The sequence below is a fragment of the Lissotriton vulgaris genome, chromosome 5 (genome assembly GCF_964263255.1).
Source record: "Lissotriton vulgaris chromosome 5, aLisVul1.2, whole genome shotgun sequence".
Lineage (NCBI taxonomy): Eukaryota > Metazoa > Chordata > Amphibia > Caudata > Salamandridae > Lissotriton > Lissotriton vulgaris.
Window position 1 is genome coordinate 1,538,800,743 of NC_141693.1, and position 7,057 is coordinate 1,538,807,799.

The window sequence follows — 7,057 nt, forward strand, 5'->3', positions numbered from 1 at the left end:
CGAATCTGCCTGAAATTTTCAGGAAAATGGTCTCATGGCGGTCCGGTCCTTCCCTGAAAGTTTGGGGGGGATTCGTCAAGCGGGGACCGAGATAAAAGGGGGGTCCCAAAACGCGTTTTCCCCATGTTAATTTCCATAGGGCGGTCGATTTCACTTTTAGCCCGAACGGCTGAATGGATTTCCACCAAACTTGGCAAAATTGTAGGGACTGGTAGCCCGATGTGCCTTTGCTATGTCTCAAGATATGTGCTCCAGTGGATTTTAAGTAATTAAGGTTCAAAAAAATATATATATCTATAGCCGCGCTCCCGTGCGCGCACGGGAGTGCGCTCCAGGCGCGACACGCGACTTGCGCGCAGGAAGCTGATTGGATCTCAGTTGTCTGTAAACATTCTAAACAGTGCGGAGCGGCCGCCATCTTGTGTCTCGGTAAAATCGAGACAGAAGGGGTTTGAAAAAAAAAGGGGCAAATGACCATAAGGGGGAAGAGTAGACCCCCTCTGACCCCCTAGGTTTGATGTAGGGACTAAAATAGGGTCCTGCAGGGCATTAAAAATTTTTTTTCGTTTTGCGCGGGAATATGCGCTCTCCCGTGCGCGCACGGGAGAGCGCTCCAGGCGCGACGAGCGACTTGCGCGCAGGAAGCTGATTGGATCATAAGGGGGAAGAGTAGACCCCCTCTGACCCCCTAAATCCAGGACTATATTTATGAAGGCCTTGCGCTGTTAGTTTTGCGCTTCCTGTGCGTCAATTTTTGTGACGCACCAGCGGTGTAAAAAAATGCGCATTGTTATGCAATATTCAAAAAGTGACGCATCTATCTAGATGCGTCACTTTTTAAATATAGTGCAACGAGGTACATTTTATTACACTGCTGGTGTTATGCGTCACTTTTCTGTGCGCACTCCTTATGACGTTCCAGATGTGTCATATTTAATGTATGACGAATCATGTTGCAGATACAATATGGCGCAGAGTTTTAAAAAGTGACCCATGTACCTAGATGCGTCACTTTTTAAAATAGCGTCAGGTATAATGTATGCAGAGGGGGTGTTCCCCCACAAAAAGCTTTGTAATAGCGACGCAGTGAAATGTTTGAGATTTCACTGCGTCACTTTTAGGATGCTGTTGCATCCTTTAAATATAGTGCAACGAGGCACATTTTATTACACTGTTGGTGTGATGCGTCACTTTTCTGTACACAGTCCTTATGACATTCCAGATGTGTCATATTTAATGTATGACGAATCATGTTGCAAGGAGTTACAGATACGTCAGTATTTCTGACATATGTGTAAACATAAAAGTGATGCGAGGCCGGCGCAAAATTTTGACGCAATAGCATCCAAAAAATGACGCAGGGAAATCTCATAGATTTCAGTACGTTGTTATTACCAAGCTTTTTGCGAGGGATTGCCCCCTCTGCATACATTATACCTGATGCAGATACAATATGGCGCAGAGTTTTAAAAAGTGACCCATGTACCTAGATGCGTCACTTTTTAAAAAATAGTGTCAGGTATAATGCATGCAGAGGGGGTGTTCCTTGCAAAAAGCTTGCTAATAATGACGCAGTGCGTCACTTTTAGGATGCAGTTGCGCCAAAATCTTGCGCCTGCTTCTCAGCAAACCTTTCACATGGTGCTTTTTCCATGTGAAAGGACACATTACTGGAGTTGCGTCACTTTTGTGACGCACTCCTGCAATGCGTTACTTTTGTGTTTAGAGATATGTCAGAAATACTGACATATCTGTAACTCCTTGCGAATTGATTAGTCATATATTAAATATGACATATGTGGAATGTCATAAGGAGTGCGTCCAGATAAGTGACGCATCGCTATTTTCACGTAGCGATGCGTCACTTTTCAGAAATGAGGCCTCCAGTTTATTCACTGTGTCATAAATTTCTTTTCTAACACTCACCTTCTTTCAGTCCTCCTACTTCACTTCCTTTCACCTCTCATACCTTTCTGTTCTTTCTTACTCATTCTCCTTTCAATTATCAATGCACTATATTTCACTTACTCTTCATTTTTTAAGATTATAGCTCTTTGATGAGAATTGGAGGTAGTTCTGAAAAGAACTTTTGGTTTTCTTCTTTTAACTGAAGAGGAACAAAAACAGGGAATAGAAACTGCTCAACAGGAGCAAAAAGAAAAGAAAAAAATTAGGGGTGGGAAGGGCAGTGATGGTTCTCTAATGCCCGAACCATGAGCTGGACACTTTGCTCCCCATAGGTGAGGAGTTGATTGCAGTATCTGCATCTGACGAGCCCATGGTTGAATGCAGGTTGGATGTTGGCTACCTGCCCCTGAGATTGGTCTCTTCCAGAAGAAGTTGCTCCTCCTGTTGATGTAGAGGGAACCTCCTGTGCCAGAGCCCTGACACTTTCTCGGGCAAAATTCTGGGGGTGCCTGGTCTCCACATGGCGAATCATCGTGAAGTTGCCAAAAGAGTATTTCTTTAGGGGGTTACCCCGTGACAGGACCTTTTTGCAGATCCTGCACTCCACTTTTGGTGCATTCACCTTCTTCTGGCCTTCTGGAAACTTAAAAAATTTCCAAATGAAATGTCCCTTCACCTTTGGGGTAGGTGGCTCTTCATCAATGAAGTCATCTTCACTGCTGGATGATCTGGCAGCCATGATGAACCAAGAAAAAAGGAGCAGCAAAAAAGCAGGTCTTTCAGTCACAAAAGTGAAAGAAGAAGTGAAGGAAATGGGTGGGGATTTCATTCATTGTAAAAAAAAACTGTTAGCAACCAATGAAAAGTGTTATTTTAGGGTCACATGACCCGACGCGCTTACGCTGCGCGCTCGGGTGCACTTCCGGGTGCGTTTACGCTGCGCGATCGTAGGCGCTTCCGGGGCGCACACGTGGCGCGATCGTAGGCGCTTCCGGGGCGCACACGTGGCGCGATCGTAGGCGCTTTTGCGTGCGTTTAGGAGCCGCGCACGTAGGCGCTTCCGAGGGCACGTACGTTGTGCGCTGAAGTGACGTCATCAATCTTTAATAGAAATGCATAATCATTTTCAATATTAAAAAAAACAAATTTTATTTGTATGGTACGAAATGTTTTGCATTATTATTAACTTTTCATTCATATTTTTTTTTCACAAACGACAGTTGCGCTCTGGGTGCGCTTTCAGATGAGCTCTCGGAGAAGCTTACAGGAGAGCTTAGCTGAAAGCTTCCAGGAGCGCGCACCCAGAGCGCAAAAGAAAAAAATTATTAAAAAAATGAATATTTAAAAAAAACAGCAAATTGTAAAAAAAAAAAGGTTAGAAACTCGATATACAAAGGAATTAGCATTAAAAAAACCTATGAAATTCACTGAAAAAACCATAGGTTTCACACCAGTTATAGTTAGGAATTAGCATTTAAAAAACCTATGAAATTCACTGAAAAAACCATAGGTTTCACACCAGTTATAGTTAGCTGGAAATTTTACTGATATAAAACCATTGAAATTCCCACGTTATAGTTAGTCGGACTCACTATAACTTGCGCGTACAATGCACTGCTGATGACATCACTCATGACATCACTGATGACACCATCCTTGTGACAGAGTGACAGACCTAATTTCAGTGTAATGTAACGCTTGAAACACATATTCAAAAATAGAAACAAACATTTTCTAAAAAATGGAGATACCCAAACCAGTAACAACAACCAATTCAGTAATTCCACCATCTATATACACATCCACTCATTCACCAACAGTTCTATATAGTCACACATACATATACTCACTCATCATATGTAGTGATACACCTACACATCCTGTTACACATCAGCAATCATCCAAAAGTTACTCACACACATACTCACACATGCAAATAAACTATTAAACATCCATTTCTTTGCATATACATTTATACACACACTGCCACCTTACTTCTAAGGAAACTTACCCATACTTACTCTCTTAAACAATCACTTATAGAAACACATACTTATTTACACAGGAACTCCTACAATCTCTCACTATATATACTATACTCACTTATATACATCAATACTCACATATACTAGATTAAAACATATGTCGTTACTAATGAAGACACTAGTGAGACAGTCATTCACTCACTAACACACACATATATACACTCATCCACCCATACAGTCCTGCACATATGCTGTCTTCAAAACACAACACATAATATGCCAGTTACCCAACCAATTTTTTTTAAAAAAACATCCATTTACACACTTATTTAAACATTTATTCTTCCATCGACCTTTACAAATACATATATAAAACAAATTTATTTTTCAGAAAGACACACATTCACTGGATGGTCTCATCAGTGATGTCATGAGTGATGTCATCAGCAGTGCATTGTACGCGCAAGTTATAGTGAGTCCGACTAACTATAACGTGGGAATTTCAATGGTTTTATATCAGTAAAATTTCCAGCTAACTATAACTGGTGTGAAACCTATGGTTTTTTCAGTGAATATATATATATATATATATATATATTACCTAGTTAAGATTATTTTCAATAGGGTAATCGCAACTTTGGCGCCGGTTGAGGAATCTGCCTGAAAATTACCTCAAATTTGCCTCGTGGTGCTCCGGTCCTTCCCTGGAAGTTTGGGGGGGATTCGTCAAGCGGGGGCCGAGATAAAAGGGGGGTCCCAAAACGTGTTTTCCCCATGTTAATTTCCATAGGGCGGTCAACCTCACTTTTAGCCCGAACGGCTGAATGGATTTTCACCAAACTTGGCAAAATTGTAGGGACTGGTAGCCCGATGTGCCTTTGCTATGTCTCAAGATATGTGCTCCAGTGGATAGGTTCAAAAAAATATATATATCTATATCTATAAGCGTGCCCCGGTACGGTGTGAGTGGTGTGGCCACAACGCCTCAGGGCAGCAGTGCGCTTTACAAGACACATGCATACATACATGCATACAGACGCGCACCGGGGCGCGTATCAGCACGCTACGCGAGTTCACGTATGGAAACCTGATTGGCTCTCGGGTGTCTGTAAACATTCCAAACAGTTCGGAGCAGCCGCCATCTTGTGTCTCGGTAGGATTGAGACACAAGAGGTGGCAAAAACAAAGGGGGAAATGACCTAAAGGGGGCAGGGTAGACCCCCCTTGACCCCCTAGGTTTGATGTGGGGGCCATAAAAAGGCAAACATTTTCGATTTGCGGGGGGGAGCACCCGGTACGCGCACCGGGGAGCATACCGGGGAGCGTATCATGGGGAAAAAGAATGACAGTTTTTAAAAAAGTAGCTGTTTAAAAAAAATATATATTTTTGTTGTTTTTTTTTCTTTTTGATTTAAGTACCTACGTGTTGGTATCAATGTAGAGACTTAAATTTAATGTACACCTTCTCCTCTGTAGATATCTTGCATGTTGTTACAGAAGTTATTGTGGTATATGGAATCCATACCATAGTCTGTCAGGAAAGCAGAAACAGATACTTAAAGCACTCCCTGAGAAGGCCTAGGGGATCATGGGTAGTCTATCCTGCTCCCTTATGATGAAAAAGAGATGTAAAATACATATTGTAGATAATATAGTGGGAGAAAGGAAGTAACTATGAGCAAACTTACTATGTAACACAAAAAGGTTGCACAGTATACTATAAGTCTCAGTTTATATTATAATCATTTTGGTAGTACTTCATGAATTACATATAAAAATGAATAATGTCTCAAACTATTTTCAATTATTAAATATAAATGTATTCTTCTGATTCTTTTTAAAAATGTAATAAAACTTCCAACATTATATTGTCCGGAATGTCCTCATAATTATTATTACATGATTCAATTTGTTCCAAACAGTCTAATAATTGTTGGTCCAAAGAGTCACTCATCCATGAAATCCAATTCATCTTTTTTTTCTTCTGTATTTTCAACCTTTACTTCGAAAGGAATAACATTTGATTGTTGTTTTCCTTCCATTTTCTTTCTGTAAATTGCATAAAAAATAACTATATCAGTAGAGTTAGGGTACTTTTGGGTTTAAGTTCAGACAGGTACTTCTGAGTTTTTTACAGTGAAGTAATTTGTGGGTAGTGTATGGTTTCAGGCAGGAAGTAGAACTATTAAAAAGTGCATGTGATGAAGCCTAATTAAATTCATAATTATACCAGAGAAGCCTAACTCAATCTATAATTATAACAGAGAAGCATATCTCAATCTATAACTATTACAGAGGGACGGTATATAACTATCAGAAAACGTTTTCCCAAATTAACTTAAAGTGCACAACATAGTTTCCCTTCCAAATTAACAACTTACCTTTTTCAAAACAGTTGAAGTTTTCTGTGAAAATTCTTTTCAAATGTACCTCAGGTAGTATTAGTCAAAATGGCTGTGTTTCCCTCTCATTTTTCATATATATTTATGTACATAACCAATCAAATGTCAGCACATAAAAGTACAAAATGTAAGTAACATTTTAATTGGTTGTAAATTCTAACACGTTCATATGTGTTTTTGTCATGTTATTTACCTCAGGATATTTAGACAGGGCTACAGCCTAAACGGCTCAATAGAATACCATCAAATTTGGGAAAATGGTAGGGACTGCTATGTAGTAGGGCCTATTCTATATTTGGTGAAAGTGTCTTCAGTGGTTTTTAAGAAAATTAACTTCCCACATTTTTTGGGAGCGCTTACCGGTGCGCGCACAGGTAGGTGCACGGGGAGCGCTACCGGAGTCCGCCATTTTGTGTTTCGGTAGAATTGAGACACAAGATGGAGGCAAACAACATTGTGAATGGGTAAAAGGGGGCACGGCAGACACACCCTGACCCTCTAGGTTTTCTGAGGGGAGTTTAGGAGGTACATATATGCAACAAAAAAATAGTGAAGAAAGTTAGAATAAGGTAATCATTTTGAGTGATCAGAGGTAGGGTAGCCCTGAAAAGAGCTTTTGGGTTCTGTGGCTGATTTAGGTACGTACAAGTAGGTTCCAATGCACAGTTTAAGTTTAGGAGGAATATTCCATTCCCCTCATCTGAGAAGTCCACACCATCTCCTCTGTAGATATCTGGCATGTTGTAAGGCAAGTTATTGTTG